Source organism: Rhipicephalus microplus, chromosome 3 (assembly GCF_043290135.1).
Source record: "Rhipicephalus microplus isolate Deutch F79 chromosome 3, USDA_Rmic, whole genome shotgun sequence".
NCBI lineage: Eukaryota > Metazoa > Arthropoda > Arachnida > Ixodida > Ixodidae > Rhipicephalus > Rhipicephalus microplus.
Genome location: NC_134702.1, coordinates 178,597,036 through 178,614,347, shown reverse-complemented (window position 1 = coordinate 178,614,347; position 17,312 = coordinate 178,597,036). Strand labels below are relative to the sequence as shown.

Here is a 17,312-nt window from a genome sequence, read left to right as displayed (position 1 = left end):
TTAGGGCCTCCAGTATCGCCATGTTGTTGAAGGTGGTTTTTCCTAGCATGTTGAGAAGAGTGTAAAATAAATGGGCATTTGAATGTGTTTGATGGAACCGTGGACAATACTCGTTGAGGGGGTGGTGGCAGCAGCTGCGATGATAATTCCCGATTCGGCCTCTCACCAGTGAATTTGACTTGACCAGATCTGACAGGTTACAGTACATACTAATTCTGTTAAATAAACAAGTACGCATTGTTTTTGCTTGAACATATTCTCTTTTTTGTAATGTATATACCATGTGCGTTAGGACCATTGGTCGGCAGAACTTTTGGAGCTCACTCAGACTCAGTCATAAAATATATTTTGACTTTAGACTCACCTGGACTTAGACTCACTAAACTTTTCCTGAGCCAGACTCACTCGGACTCACTCTGACTCAAACTCGCCAAAACATTACTAACCCAGGCTCATTCAGAATTGTACTCGAGGCTCGATCTGAGTCTGAGTGTCTCGACTCATGAGTCCTGTCAGCCTAGAAATAGCTTCTTCGACCTTGGTGTCAATGCTCTTTAACACCAATATCTCACGTAATCGGTGGTCTTCTTAGTGTTGTTTGACATTGTACTTTAGCAGAGACAGCCCTACTCACTTCGTGTGAAGAACCTCACTGAGAAAACAGGCGGGCCACATCTAGAACACGGTTTGATTGCTCCTGCAGTATATCCGTCGCTGCGGCAGTGGCAGGTTATTGACTGCGATGTCTGTTTTGTTGAAGTTGCTAATCGCACACCTACTGGGCACATCCGCACACACTTCCTCGAACTTCAACATAATTACACTCGCCCAGAATTTTTTACAGGTGAGTCAAAGCCTCAAACTGGTGTGTCCTATGCAGCTTTTGGGCCATTTTTTTCAAATTCCGGTATTTTTCACCCCCAAACAAGCATTTCCACTGCTGAAGCTCATGCGATATTTGTGGCTGTGAAGCATATCAAGGAATTACAACTTCAACGTGCAGTTATGCACAGATTTTCTGAGCGCTGTAACTGCTTTGAAAACACTGAAAGCACATAAAAATTTTGTTCTTTCGCCACTACTCTTTTATGCACGATCTACGGTCTCAAACGACGCGTTGTAGTGTGCTGGGTGCCAAAGCACCGTGAGATCGCGGAAAATGAGTTGGTGGATCGGTTAGCGGAATCGGCTCAAGACAACGCTGCCACCAATACATTAATAGTTAACCCTGCACTTGATCTGAAGCCTTTTCTACAACGAGAGCTCGGGGCGAGCTGGCAGCACCTATGGGATAGGGAAATGCAAAAAAAAACTACAAAGATTGGCCAAGAACATCCAGATCACGCTACACTCAAGTCATGCTGACCGGGCTACAGATAGGACAGGCACACACTATACATTCCTACCTTTTGTGTGGCGGGGATCAACCCATCTGTGAGAGATGTGGAGAACCACGTACGGTTCTCCACATGCTAGTGCAGTGCAGCGATTCGGATGCCCTTAGAAAAAAGCCCTTTTTATTGCCCTACCGACAAGTGGTGGGGATGTATGCTGCCGTGCATACATCCCCACCATTGTTTGATTATCACGACCTTTCGCCATTCACTTTCACTGCCCATATTTCACGTTACTTTCATGATTTTAATATTCTATGGTGTGCCCGCGTTAGGGCGACGAATCTTTAGGCCCCTATATATACAGCTACGTACCATATCATTGTTCACATCTCTTGTCTACTGAAACAGCACTTTTTGGCCATCAATGGCCCTTGTGCCATAAAGCACGACACATCATCACCGTCATCATCATTCTTTCTTCAGTAGCTCGTTGAGTGGTTCTGCGCGAGAATGGAAGTCAGAGACAGAGCATCAGAAATATGTGGCAAAGCCCAAGAAACCTTTCAGCCATGGTGGGATGTGGAATAAAGGCATTGACTTGGAGCTTCGTGGGATCAGGGCTGATGCCTCTGGGCACTGACTATGTGCCCCAAGTAAGTAAATTCCGAGAAGCGGAAGGTTGACTTGGCAGGCTAAACGCAAAGGTGAGCATATTGGAGGGCACTCCAGACCATTTTCAAACGCCCGAGGTGTTCGGGAAATATAGGAGTGCAGACAGTGATGTCTAAATAAGCCAAAGCCATCGATCGCTTGAAATGCCGAAGAATCCGGTCGATTGAAGTGACACTAAAGTCAAATAACAATTTATATCAGAGCGAAAGCCCAATGTAGGACAACATATAAAACGACAATATTATCAATAACAGTGCCCTACTTACTGAGAAATTAAGGTAAATGCACAAGAACACAAGCGCTGCAGTAGGACATTTTCGAAATAGTTCCAATGACGTCAGATGGACCGCCTACAATTAATCACTAATAGTCGACCTAACTGCACTAAATGAAGAACCTTCTATGCATTAAGAGACGCAATAAAATGCCACTTGTTCGTTTCTGTTTGATTCATGGCGAAAAGAATCGCCAGACGTTACTAAGAGGAATGGCGCAAGTGGTTACATAGAACAGGTGGTGCCATCTAGCGCGGCGCAGTTGCACAAAAAACGTCTGCAATCTCGAAGCCAATGGCGAGAAATTGATCAATGGCCGTTGTTGCTGCTGGGGCTCCCGCTGCTTTTGGTCTGCTGCTGCTGCTGGAACGCAGTAAAGCTGGGCAACATTGTGCACGGCAACAGTGACGTGAGACGGTCCGGTCGGTCCGCTTCTTGAGGCGGGCATTTTGAAGTGCGACAACCCTAATGTGGACCACTAAAATGTGATTTTATTTCAAAATAGGCCATTCCTTGGCATAAAACTAACACTATGAGGTTTCTGGACCACGATTTCAACAATCAACGTTGACTTAATAGTTGACTTTAGTGTTCCTTTAAATACTCAAATGATGCAGAAGTGTTGGAGAGGCCAAATGGCAGGTGCTTAAACTAGTATAGGGCATCTGGAGTTATAAAGGCAGTTTTTCGGCGTCAGTTAGGTCTAGTTCTCCCTGCCAATAGCCAGAATGAAGATACAGTGTTGTGAAAATACGGGCACCATGCAAGCATTCAAGGTCATCGTCAAGATGAGGAAGCTGATACACGTCAGGCTTAGTGACACTGTTTGACACGTCCCCCGTAGTCCTTTCTGACAAGGACTACGGGAGACGACTATGAAATTGATGAGCGCGATATGGTACTACACTTAAGCGTGTCATCAACTTTCTTTGTGATTTCTGCGTGTTCGGAGGCAGAGACTCGACGTGGATGATGCCGAACAAAAACTTCAGAGTTCGTATCGATTCTGCGCTGCATCAAAGAAGTGTGGCCGAGCTCTCTGGGTGACATGGTCACGTAGTCACGGAATTTTCATTGTAGTGCTTGAGTCTCAGCTTTCTGTGACGAAGTTAGGGCCGAAATTTAATTCATTCCAGTGTATGGGTGATGCAGTTGATGGTGAAGGTGCTACTGGCTATGCTACTTTTACGACAGATGGTGCTTCAAGGTTGGTACTGGAAATGTTTTTAGATACTGTCAGTTGGAAAAGCCCGCTCTGGAGGTGGCATCGACTCGTATCCGCTCCATGGGTGGCACTGGCGTAGCTGAGATTGAGTCGCTGCCGCTGGCTTCCCGTGGCAGCGTCGAATGCTTTTGTTGGTGTTAGCTTGCTCAGACCACAGCGGCGGGAGCTTGAAGGTAAGATCGCAGTCATCGCAAAATGAATTTCACTTGTGACATGACGATCATATGTGCTTGAGTGAATTAGCAGTTTATTATAATAAACATGCCGACCTGCAGCGTGCGAGGCTATCGAAGTGGCTACGATTTTGAGGAAAATACGTGCATTCGGAGGCACTTCTTCAAACCCTCAAATGACCCCGCAGTTCTCAAGGCCTGAACATCTGCTATTTCACGAAAAGACTTCCAGCTGACATTCAAGACATATGTTGGCGAACTACGTTTTGAATCCGAGGACCTAATCACTTGCTACAAGCACATCGTAGGCGGAAACATTGTAAGAATTCCACATGGTAGGTGGAGACTTAAGCTCGGTGCTGTTCCTTGAATTTCCTGAATATTCGTGCACACTTGTCTAAACCAGCGGCATTAAAGCGCGAAAGGAAACCTCCAAAACAGAGAAACTGCGAATTTCAAGGGTCGTGTATTGGCAAGTGGTGGCGATGTGTCTGACGTTAACACGAAGAACAGCGATGTTGACGAAGTTACCCACAAAACCACTCTCACTGCAGAGCTATTACAGTCGTACGTAGTGTTGGTAATGCATTTTGCTACAGAAGATGCATGTCAGCAGCTGACTGCTTGGGGCACTATTTCTTCTGTATGAAAGAAAGAGAAATTCAATAGTAAAAATCTACCGTAAGCACTTGAAAAAGCCTTTCCGAAATAATGTTATTTAAATACTGTCTGTATATCATTCATTGCACTTCGTTCTGCTTTTTCATAAATTTTTCTTCCTTCACTTTGGAAGCCCCTCACGTAACTGCTCAGATAGTTTTAGCTACAATCCAAGAAGTTTGTGTATGAACACTGAGAGCGAAAACAAAGATAAGCAGTTCATCGGGAGTTTTGTTCCCGCAGGGTAATACCCCTGTCACATGACAAATGTAATGTAATTTACAGGTGATGTCATTCGTTTGTTATGTCATTTGTTTGCGTTCACATGGGGAAAGTAATGTCATTTGATGAAAATGACATTTTCAGCAGAATGAATTCCTGAAACACATTCGCATTTGATTTCAGACCAAATGAGTGGTCTCAATGCCAGCGACTTTTCGGGGGTTGACTGTTAGCTTAGGTATAAGTTCTTGTATTATTTGTAATACTTTCTTCTTTACTAGATCAACATATAACTGGTTTGATGACATAATAGCACACAACAAAGTCGCTAAAAAAGCCGCTCGAACTAGAGCAGCTGGTTGCTGACCATGTTTGACTTTTGCTATGTTGTCGTTGCCTGTATTGCGGATTGATCATTGCACGTGCTGTGGTGACCGAAGTGGTGACTACACGAAATCGCTGCTGCCGTCTCATTTCTGCGTTTAGGAAGTTAGTCGTGCACCCCGCTTCAGCGAACTCTACTTTCGCTTGGTCGCGCATATCATCGGCCATGTTGGTTTTAGAGCGTGCCATGTAGCTGTGGCAAGTTGTGTAAAACAGCCACGCTTATGTTCTAGGAACACCTTTTTACCTATAAAGATGATTTTTGTGAATGCACGCATGTTGCATGCAACTTTCAGTATATTTTTATTTCTTCTAAAATCCATGGCTCAGGAGGGCTAAGGTCATGGTCATGATTTCAGAATGACATTTGTTTTCGTGGTGTGACAGCATGCTGGTAAAATCACATTAGGTCCGCTTATTGTCAATCATTTTAAATGGCATTAGATATGTTGTGTGACAGGGGTATAACTTGCCACAACTTTTAAGTGAAAAGTAGTCCTTGTACGTCGTCGGCACCAAGCCAGTTGGCGGCTGGTGGGAGTGCGTTGTTGGCGCACAAGGTACTGCGGACAGTGGACATCTGCGGACAGTGGACATCTAGCTATTTATTTATGTGAAAATGACCACGAAAATTGCACAGGAGACGCATGCTGTAATCGCCAGTGGTCGTATAAATGTAGCCGTGCTCCTCGTGAAGGCCTAGCAACGTCGTTGGCAAGAAGCCAACACGATGACATCAGTGGAGCACCTCCCGGCCTTGCTACATAAAGTGCCGTTTCTATGGTTGTGCATGCTGACTCGTGCACCAGCACTGCTAACGCTCATTCGGTCAACACAATCGAGTGCCAGCTGATAACTCGAATTCACAAACTGAAAGGGCTTGAATATAAGGTCGATCCATAAATAAAGTTCGGTGTGCTTCGATGCTATTAATGAGCCCACGTAAAGTTGCACTTACTACGCTGTCAACATTTATTGTTTTCTTACACCGAACATAAGTCTCCCGCCAGCTCTATATGGAAGGTCAAAATATTGTGCCTGTATATATTCGATGGTTTTAGATTTCTGATGTGCAGCACGGGTGGTCGGTGTATTACTTTGAAGTGGTAGTTGTATATGTACTGCGTCCTTCCATGATCATTAAGTTGGAATCACCATAAATATACTGACAAGTGAAGGGTCGCCATTTTCTTGTCTTCAATTTAGCCAGATGGCTGAACTGTTAGTCCCCGGGGTGCAACAGCTGCGCCAACTATGCCAGTTTGATAAAATTCTCGATTGTTGTGACGAGCTCTGCCTGGACCGTGAAATTTGATGAAATTGTGCCACGCTGTGCCAAAATGCCCAGCCAGGCTCGAAATTTTTTTAGGTGCACTAATTTCGGCAAGACATAGAGGCCATGTTTACCACCTGCAGTTTTGTGCCATCAGTCAAAGCGCGCAGACCCGAACGATAGTGCCTAGACAACACTACTTATAATATTCTAGGCACCTGCTCTACGCTCGCGAGACGCAATTGACCAGATAAAGTAACAACGCTGCACGCCCATCGTTCCGCTGACTACAGCAGATACCTAGTGGCAGGACGAAGGAACTTCGACTAAAATGCGTTGCTGTAGCCGCTAACGCTTGGCGGGAAATGGAAATTTCCTAACCTAAAAACGCGGCTATGGCTTCTTAGGAACTAAAGCTGGAAGCGTATGCTGCCTTTTCCTTGCATGAACAAGCTCGACGTGCTGCGAACACAGGTGTTGCCAGTGAATAAGTTGATTGCCTTAGCAGTGGCACAAAAAGCATTAATTTTTTTCCTTGAATTTGCGTAGTCCCGGTCACGGTCCTGGCGATAGATATCTGGTACCGTATCCGGGCCAATGGACGTGTGCCGTTGTTACTTTACTTCATCGAACGCACTTTGCAAGCGAGGCGGTGAGGCGCCTAACCCATCGTGCAAAAAAAAGGTAGGAAGTGAGGGGGGGGGGAGTGTAGCGGTTATAAAATTTCTTTCTAATCCGTGCAGAAAATGCGGCTTAAGCCAACACTGCCTAGACTGAAGCCACCTTCGCCGCAGTACGCTGGTGCCCTGCGAAAAAGCGTATTGAGATTCGGAAGGGGCTGTTAGCACTAGTCACGGGACATTGCACGTTTTGTACATTTACTCATGCGTTTGTACGCCGCATAACTCGGAGTAACAGTATAACAACTGTCGTCTAAATAAGCTTCTGGCAATAATTTAGAACAGTGTATGACATTTCTGCTTCCCCAAAAAACTAAATCGTGCGCCAGTTTTTTTACGCCACTCTATACTCCTCGGTTTTGCGAATCTCCAGAATTCTAAGGTCACGAGTTCGGCAGATTCATATTTAGATTGGCAGAATGTGTCAAATGATTTGACAGCGCAGCAAATGCTGTCATGGACTTTATTATTGTTCGTGCAGTGAGATGGTTCAAAATACTACTTTCATGGAAATAGCAGTGCTCATGTTCGCGCTGCACTAATTAGGTGATGTTGAATGGTTTACACATATCTTGTTTTTCTAAATGTAAGCCTCCTTTTTTACACTGCTCCAAACTTGGTATTTCATGATAAAAAAATATTTTTTTTAACCTGCTCCAAATTCGGATTTTAGTATTTCGAAAGTATTATTTTACTGCTCCAAAAATTGCTCCAAATTGTATTTCGGCTGTTGCACCCCTGTTTAGTCCTTTTGAAGCATCCTATGAGGACCAACATTTAAACCAAATATAATGGGTAGGGGTAGAAAGATAAATAACAGTAGTTGGTCCAAAATTGGTTCAAAAGCTGTTGCAGCCCATTTATTACCCTGAAGAACCAATGCCATACCCCATTTAGTCTTCTTTAGCTTAGAGTGTAGCACTAACTTGCTGCTGTTAGGTCACTTATACATGTATGGGGGAGGGGGGGTCAAAAGTTCCCAGGTCACTATTTCATGTATTTGCGTTGAGATTGGGCTATAGGTGGCAGCACTGTCCCTGCACAAGTGTTGGTAGGCGCTCGGCGCCTCGTATAGAAATACTTGCAGCGGTGCTTCGTTGCGTGCGGTCTGAGCCCATCGTCGGCGGATAAAATGCGTTGACTACAGTTTACTGTTAATATCTACGCTCTTCTCTACTGAATCAGTGCACAGCACTTATGCAACGTTAACATTACCCACAAGTAGAGCGCATTTTGCCTTCTATAGGGATGCTGGCCCTGGGTGACTCTCTTCACGCTTTCGCACTAAATCAGACCTTTGCTGTGTTGTTTGTACGTGGTTAGCTTGTGTTCCGCCTGCTGTGCACTGCTTCAGCATGACTAAACTATTTATTTATATCTTTGTCATCTGCATACTACAAAAAAGAAAGAATGATTGTAGAAATCCCACATATCTGGGCGATTAGTTCAGTACCACCGTTCACACCCTATACTCATATGATTTTTTTTCACTCACTCTGTTCATCATGGAATGTGGGACAGTTGATAAGTCTAGTCAAGAAAGCTTTGTGGCTGGCGGCACTTTGCGCTACACTGCGTTTATCACGTGTTCGCACATGTTCTTGTGCCAGTAAAAATCTTATATAAGAGTTCAGCAGAAAGCTTTCATCGGTGGATTACGTGCATGACGGTGCTGATGGATATGTGGGGTTTAACGTCCCAAAACCACTATATGATTATGAGAGACGCCGTAGTGGAGGGCTCCGGAAATTTAGACCACCTGGGCTTCTTTAACGTGCGACCAAATCTGAGCACACGGGCCTACAACATTTCCGCCTCCATCGGAAATGCAGCCGCCGCAGCCGGGATTCGAACCCGCGCCCTGTGGGTCAGCAGCCGAGTACCTTAGCCACTAGACCACCGCGGTGGGGCGTGCATGACGGTGCTACAACAAAGACCTGGTAGATGGGACAAGCAGGTTTTTTTTTTCGGACAAAAATACTACTGCCTTTCATCGGTCACTAACAATACCACATAAGCGCTGAAAACAATGTAAAGAAGATGAAATTTTCAGTGAATTTATACGACTATATATAAAAGGCATGCCGTCTGAATTAATTTTCAATGTCTGGGCTCTTTCAAGTGTTCTTAAATCTAAGCACATGGTTGCACACGGTAACTCTGTTTTAAGTACAGTGTAAGTACCGAAGTCTCATGTTTATGTGATAGTAATATTTCTATGTAGTGGTACCATGGCCAGATAAACACAACTAAGGCTACTCACATGATTGATAAAGTACAGTTCCGTAGTTGTACACCTACCAACAGCGTGCAAGTGCATGGCCTAAAGCTTTTTTTTTTTTACAACAGAGTCGCTATAAAACGCTGCATTCACACAGCATTTAATAGTCCTCATGTTTGGAAGGATGTCCAGAGCATTTTGCGATGTGCTTGACACAGAAAACGGCACCCACTCTGAAATTTCTCTGGTGAGTGGAGGGTACGGCAAATATAAACAGCACTCTGGAAAGCTGCACTCGCCGATCTTGCTACAATGCATTAGCAGCTGAGCAAGACCAAATTCTTTCGTACCTCGTTTCAGGCATACGTAGAAACAGTTACATTCGCGCTGACATGACCGGACAAACCAAACTTTGAGATGTGCATGACAAACGGGCACATGAAAACACGACGTGGCTAGCAGACGATGCAAGGAGCAATCCACACTTCACCGTTTCAGCTAGTTGCCGCCAGGCGGCGACTCTGCTCGATCTCGTGGCCAATACCTATGGCAGTGTGGTTTGGGAACTTTTGACCACCCTTGTACATACCGCATGCACTAGTGGAGGAAACTTCTAATGCCACAGTATAGCAAATGCAGGAGAATATGACTCCACGCAGCACCCATAACATAAGCATAGCAAATACAGTAGCAAGCATGGGTCGTCTACGCTCTGAAAACCTAAAAAATGACGCTCGGACTGACAGCAGCGCCGCATTGCAACTGAGTGCATACTCCCTATAAGCTGCTGCGTCACTATGCTACAGCTATTCAAAGCTTTATTTCCTGCCATGTTTATTAAAGTGTTCATTTTTATATTGCCATATCTATACATAACACTTGTATTTTGAAGTTGCTAACTAATTTTGTAAAATAAGTCTATAAGTAATCACTTATTTACAATAAAACCAAATTGAAATAATGAAGAAATTTTCAACGTTCAAACCGGATTAGTACCAAAGATAACGTTATGTTTGTGCACATTGTGTTCTTTATGCTCGCTTTACCAGTGGTCTGTCTACTTTTGCATATGGTTACATTCATTCAAATTTCAGTAAAAGCTCCTTTATTTTAATTTTGCAGGGATGCCCAATGAGTTCAAATTAACCTAATTCAAGCTAACGAAATTCATTGCATAAACAGCAAAAATGCAGACAGGGTTCTTGCAAAGTCACTCAAAATATTTATTCGGAAAAATAATCCATGATCAATTTCTGCTTCTTTTCTTTGAATGCGATTGCCATAGCCTTGTTTTCTAGTGTGCGAACGGGCATAGAGTATCCTCTTCGCCTTCCTCCAAGCTGAAGAATAGGCGCACGACACGGATAGCCTCCATTATCTCCGAAGCTGAGGGCCGCATTGGCACCTCATCTTCTTCATCACCCTCACCTACATCGACGGTGGGTGCTTCTCCGCCAGTCATCTGCCGATTATATTGTTAAGAAAGAGATTTATTTGCTGACAGTGGGTCTAGCTAACGCTGTACAGAGCGCACAGTACTGCAGGCCAACAGAGTAGCTTGAGGGTGCGACCCACAACAACCAAGTTGTCGTCTTCCTTCATTTGGATGCCATTTAAGTGCTTGTTCCGGAGCAACAGTTCCATACACTTATTAATACTGTCATAATTATGCCGCAGACCACTGCACTGCAACCTGTACCGACGTAGTCGTCAAAGCTCACATTCTCCAGCGCATCCCGCAGTTTAGCAGGAATGACCTCAGCCTAACCGCTTGTTGGGCTCGCAAGGTGTGCCCTTATTGACCACACAAAAGCCACTGTGGCAGAAGCGATTTGTAATGGTTGTTGCCATAACCTGATCCCAGGCCTGAACCACCATATGCAATGCCGAGAGCTGCGTCACATTGTAGTCTTTCGTACCGGCAGTGCACAGCACCAAACTGTCCAACATGTGGCGCCTGTGAAAGCACTTTAAGTTCTTAATGGCCCCCTGTCAGTTGCTTGCGGGGCTGCCGTTGTGTTCGGCGGCAGATACGAGAGCCTAGTTACCTTCAAGTCCACATCGACCGCGTGCGCTGAGCAGATGTCAACTACCAAAACCACTCATCTGTTAGCGAATTCAAGCTTGCAGTCAAGCTTTATAAGCCATTGTACGAATATTTCCTGCTTCATTCATGCCTTGCAGTTGGCATTATACTCGCTGGTAGTGTGCAAATGTTCTTGAAGCAATGAGGCTTCAGGGCTTCCTATGATCAGCAGCAGTAGTTTTTCGGTCCTGGTCATGTTTGCTGTGACCAAGACACTAACGCGCTCTTTGCTTTTCTTCTCACCAGCACAGTTCTCGCCTTTGTACGTTAGCACTGTCCTCATCAGCTGCTTCTAAAAAATAATGTGGTTTCGTCAGCATTATAATATATTGTTACGCACCATCCAGTTGGTTTAAGAATAACTATTTTTGGGGCTAACTTGTGCCCGAAAAGTAAAAGAAAATGTAGCAGCGTTCCTAATAGGCGATCCGCAAAAGGAATCAATCTTTGCGAAGACCTCGAATGGTGCCCTACCTCTTTCTCGTCAAAATCCAGTGCTGAGGAGGTGCAAGCCGTAACAGCCTTTTTTTTGTCTCATCATCGGGCCACTGGTCTCTTGCGGGGCGCACGAACTAGCGCGCGTAGTTTGAATACCGCGTCTGTCTTGCGTCATCATCCCTTCTCCAAGATTGCATCGTCCCGATGCGTAGAAGCGGTGCTGCTGACATGATCTGAATGCGTGGTCTCCATTGGAGAAATAGGTATTTCTCATGATCGGGTGGGTATAGTTCAATGTTCATTGCCTGTTCTAGTATGGCTTCATTCTGACCACATGCACAATTTCTGTGCTCCTTCGGCATCTTGATGACCTCACTTGCCCTTTCGGTGTCACCTCATAGTTCAAGGAGCTGATGCAACGGACTCGGTAAGGGCCGAAATAGCGCCGCAAAAGCTTTTTGGAGAGGCCAGGCATCTGCACGGGAGTCCAAATCCAAACTCTGTCGCCTGGTGCGTAGTCGACTCCTCTCTGCCGAAGGTTGTAACGGTTGGCACCAATGCGTTATTGTTTTATGTGATGTCACGCCAACTGCCGTGCTTCTTCGGCTCGCTGAATGAACTCACTGATGTCAGGCTTGTGCTCTGTATTGTTACTTACAGGCAGCATTGCATCCAATGGTGTAACAGGAATTTCGCCCTGCTGTGCTCGAAGTTTTTCTGGTATAAAACGTTGTTTCTTATCAGGTACAACGACAATCCCCGGACGAAAACTCGAGGAACACGCATGGGTTGCCCTTCCAGATGCTTGATCAGGTGACGCAACTCTGCATCAGATCGTTGATATTCAGTCATGTCTGCGGCGCTAACGGCTCCAAGAAACTGAAAGTCGTCTCCATCTTCCACAGGTGCAGATTCCACTGACGCGCGTGACAGGCGATCAGCATCGCTGTGCTTGCGACCCGACTTGTATACGACTGTTATGTCGTATTCTTGCAACCTGAGGCTCCATCTAGCAAGTCACCCAGAAGGCCGCATTGGCACTGCTTTAGGCCTGCGAGCCAAGACAGTGAGTGATGGTTGCTCACTGCTCGAAATGGTCTACCATATAAGTGTGGTCAGAATTTTGGTATCACCCATATTACCGCCAGACATTATTTTTCCATCGCCGAATAATTCATTTCAGTTCTCGAAAGAGTGCGACTAGAATATGCAACCACTCGTTCCTCTCCGTTTTGCAGCTGCACGAGGATGGCGCCTAGTACCAAATTGCTTGCGTACATGTGAATCTTTGTTTCGGCTTCTTCGTGGAAATGTGCAAGGACAGGGTGGTTTAAGAGTCGCCGTCATAGGTCATTGAACACGCCTTCTTGCTCGCTTGTCCAGGTGAAAGGCGTGTCTTCTTTCGTCAGTCGTGTTAGTGGTTCCGCAATCTTCTAAATATTTTTTGATGAATTTTCTGTAATAGGCGCAAAGTCATAAGAATCGTCTCACAGCCGCTTTATTCATCGGTCTAGGAAACTTTTCTATGGCTTCTGTCTTTTCTGGGGTCATGTCAAATGCCTTCATAACTAACCACATAACCGAGGAAAAGCAGGTCATGAAAACCAAAATGACACTTTTGGGGTTTCTTTATACTAATCGCTTCAAGCACAGTTCGTAGTCGTTCCACAAGCTGATCGAAGGTGGCCGAAAAGATCACGACGTCATCGAGATAAACAACGCAGGACTGCCGTTTTAACCCAGATAGCCCAGTGTCCATCATCCGCTGAAATGTGGCGGGTGCGGAACACAGGCCAAATGAGAGTACCTTGAACTCGTGTAATCCATCTGGGGTGACGAAAGCAGTTTTCTCGTGATATCGTTCATCCTCTATCTGGCAGTATCCGCTCTTGATGTCTAGAGAGGAAAAGAATTTCGCGTCTCATAGTCCGTCAAGGGTGTCATCGATCCTTGGAAGTGGATAGACATCCCGCTTTGTGACGACGTTCAATTTTCGGTAGTCAACACAGAAGCGCAAATTCTGATCCTTTTTCTTTACCAGCATTACAGGTGAGGCCCATGGCCTGGCCGATTATTGAATTACATCGTCTCTAAGCATTTCTTCAACTTGGCCTCTGACTTCTCTCTTTTTTGGTGACACTCGGTACAGGTGCTGGCAAATAGCTCTAACAGATTATAATGCAGTGTTTGGTGATGGATGTTCTTTTGACTTTCGGTGATGTGGAAAAACACAAGGTGTACACCCGTATAAGGCTCTCGATTTTCTGTTTCTGGTTCGGTGATAGGGCTGCTTCGATGTAGATAGATGCGAGTATGTAATCTATGTCATCAGGGTGTAGTGGTGCAGTCTCGGAAGAATTCAAATCCATAATCGGAACGTAATCGTGCAAATGACCAACAAGAGTTCCCTTCGCAATATGTTGCACTTCATTTCGGAAATCTGTCAGGAAGACATTCATACACCCATCACGCAGCCGTACAATACCTCTTGCTGCTCAGATTCCTTTCTCGAGTAATAGCCCAGTATTTCTTTTTGTCATTCCTTCATAGTCGTTGTATCTATTGCTTCTTACGGTGACAATGATAATGGATCTTGGAGGTACTGTTACAGCGTCGACTGCAATCTGAAGCGCATCGAATTGTTTTACACTCTCGAATGTCACGATGGCGTGTTTCGTCGAGAACGTGACGCATGTTTTCTGCAAGTTTATCACTGCGCCAGAGCCTAGAGTGTCTCCAGCTATCTCCGGTGAGAGTACCGAAATGTCGTGTACAACCGCTGCCACGCACATTGTTTCATCTCAAGTCGCTGCCACGCACGTCGTTTTTGATGAACAACAGACGCCCGACCCTTTTCATGGCAATCCTCATGAAGACGTTGAGGATTGGCTGGTGGATTTTGAGCACATCGCCAACTGCAACTGATGGACTGAAAAACGGGAGCTCCGCCGCATTTATTTCGCGTTGCAAGACAGCGCACGAACGTGGTTTGAAAATCATGAATGTACCATTCAGTCGTGGGATGACTTTCAACGGGAGCTTCTGGCCACATACCCAGCATTTCCACCAGAATTGTTGCGTACAATCCAGTTGGTTTAAGAATAACTATTTAGTGGGGCTAACTGGTGCCCGAAAAGTAAAGGAAAATGTAGCACTGTTCTTAATAGGCGATCCACAAAAGGAATCAACTTCCGAGAAGACCTCAAGCGGTGCCCCACTTCTTTCTCTTCAAAATCTCGTGCTGAGGTGCCGCGCACCGTCACGGCCTTTTCTTGTCTCATCATCGGGCTGCTGGTCTCTTGGGGGCGCATGAACTAGTGCGCGTAGTTTAAATACCGCGTCTGTCTTGCATCAATATCATGTGGCGAATGCGCTTGACAGCATTGGACAATATGCCTCTAACTGGTGAGGTTGTGTTGGGTCTTTCGCGTAATGCTTCAGTCCAACGGTGGCCCTTTTCTGAAAGCTGCTGGACTAGATGCGCATCTATAGTATCACACAAACTTGACGGGACTGAACTCATTTCTTTACCTCCCTATCGTCATCCATTACTCTTTTTTCCCGTTTCCCTCCCCCAGTTTTGCATTACAGGCTAGAGCATACTATCACTCAGGCAGACCTCTCTGCCCCTTTGTGAATAAACCTCTCTCTCTCTCTTTCTCTTTCTGCCTTCGCGAGACTAACTGTGAAACACAATTTGGTGCCTCTCTTGGAAATGATGCAGCCAGCCCTCTAAAGCTTTATAATCATCAGTGTTCAGTGAAGCATGTAGTCTGCTGCCTTTGCCATTACGTTGTGGCCACTCAGTGGGATATTCTGGCTCCTCTTTTCTTTGATCCACAGGATCGGCGCGCTCCAATTCCGGGTGCTTCACCGAGCGGAGCCTCGTGCGACAGTCAGCGAATTCGTCAATCGTATAGGCCTCCTGAATTGCTCTTGCTGTTTTTTTATATACATTCAAAGAGCGCTTTTGGCGACGCCATGTTTTCTTGCGATTTCATGCTTACTTGTTTTGCCACCATTCACTGCACGAAAGATTTCTACCTTCTCCTTGAGTGTTTTGGTGCTCTGTCCTCTTCCCCGAGAAGCCACAGTAAGTTCGGATACGTTATTTGCACTGTCCGTAGAGTGACACGCCACACAGTGGATAGAGAGAAAAACACCTCGAGGAGGATTGAGTGACGATGCAGCGCTTTCGCGTGACTAGTGCGGGCCCTACCAACACCTGTCCTGTAGACAGAGAGCTTTCATTAGCCTTTCACGAATGAGTGGCAATATTCAATATACGGGCGTCCTGCCGCGGAGCGCAAACCAGATTCGCAGCAAAAATATTGTCACATTCTTTCCAGTGAAATATATCAATGTAAAAAGCGTGGTGATCGGACGTGTGGTAATCTGGTGGCAAGTCTGCGCCGCTTCAATACCCTTTAGTGGTGGATTCCCCTCGCATTCCCAAAATGTGATATTGGGTAGCCTTCAGGCAGCTTACTAAACCATACTGCCAGCTTCCTCCCTCGAGGTGTCGGAGGCACTCCTGTCATGAACTGACTAACATGTTCAGGCAGAAATGATTATCTGGGCCGAAACGGTTATGGAAAGTTTTTGGCCCCACTTTTCGAACCACCGGTAAGATGTAGTCAACGACCTCATATTGCCCTCAATACCACGCTTGACTGTATGCCGTTCTAAAAAGGAAAGGTGGGAAAAAAAGGAAGCACAAACTGGGCATGTGTCAATGGAAAACTCGCACCCGCACACTACGTTTATATATGTTGCAGTGCAATTTTTCTATTCTGAGCGCCAGTCAGGAATCAACTGCATGATGTTACTAAGTCATCTTGATCGAAGCTCATGTGTGGTAATATTGATGTTAAGACAAGCTTATTTATGTTAGTACTGCCTCAGTGCTTCCTTATTACAGCCAATTACCCAACCATTCACCCAATAAACATGTGTCTTTGCTAACAAAACTGCAAAGACTTCCTCACAAAATTTGCAACACCATTGCTTTGCGAGCTTAATGTTCGTGATAAATCAAATAAATCTTAGCTTTGTATTCTCGTGATCGAAATGATTCAAGTTTCAAAACGCTTCCAATCATCTAGAGATAGCCGCTTTCTTTCAGAACATTACAGCTTGAAGCAATTTGTTTTCGCGAGCGGCAAAGCGTCGCGTATGGTATAGATGGTGCATTTTTACCCCTTTCGTCTTTGTAAACTGCCCATGAGGCCTTTCAAGACGCCAAGAGCGCTAGCTGGGTCACACTACATAAAATTATGCTGCCACTATTTAATTGGTAGAAAGTGGCCCACGGCAACTTCAAATGGTGCGTATCGTCGCAACATTTGTTCCTGGGAAGCTAACATGACATCTGCGGACACTAGTGGGTCAGTGCAACGGAGAATTAAGTGATAATCGGTGCTCGCAAATTGTGCTGAGGTTTCATCTTCGCCACGATATAAATGGTTGGTGTGCAAATTTTTGCTCATTTACCCTTCATTTTACGTATAACTGTAATATATTTCAATGTGACGTGATTACATTTGCCAAAACAAGTTCTACAGCATGTTTCGCCCTCCTACTCACTCACTATCATCCTCCATACTGCCATGTTGGTTTACCTTACGCACCACCTATAGGCTGTGGACAGTGCAAATAGGTCCAGC

The 17,312-nt window shown here is 45.3% G+C and overlaps 1 protein-coding gene across 1 annotated transcript in view; it reads left to right on the top strand.

Moving 5' to 3' along the window:
• Positions 1-17,312, top strand: part of LOC142761711 (uncharacterized) — a 150,366-nt gene that overhangs the window by 130,758 nt on the left and 2,296 nt on the right. The gene's annotated exons all lie outside the window — the stretch shown is intronic.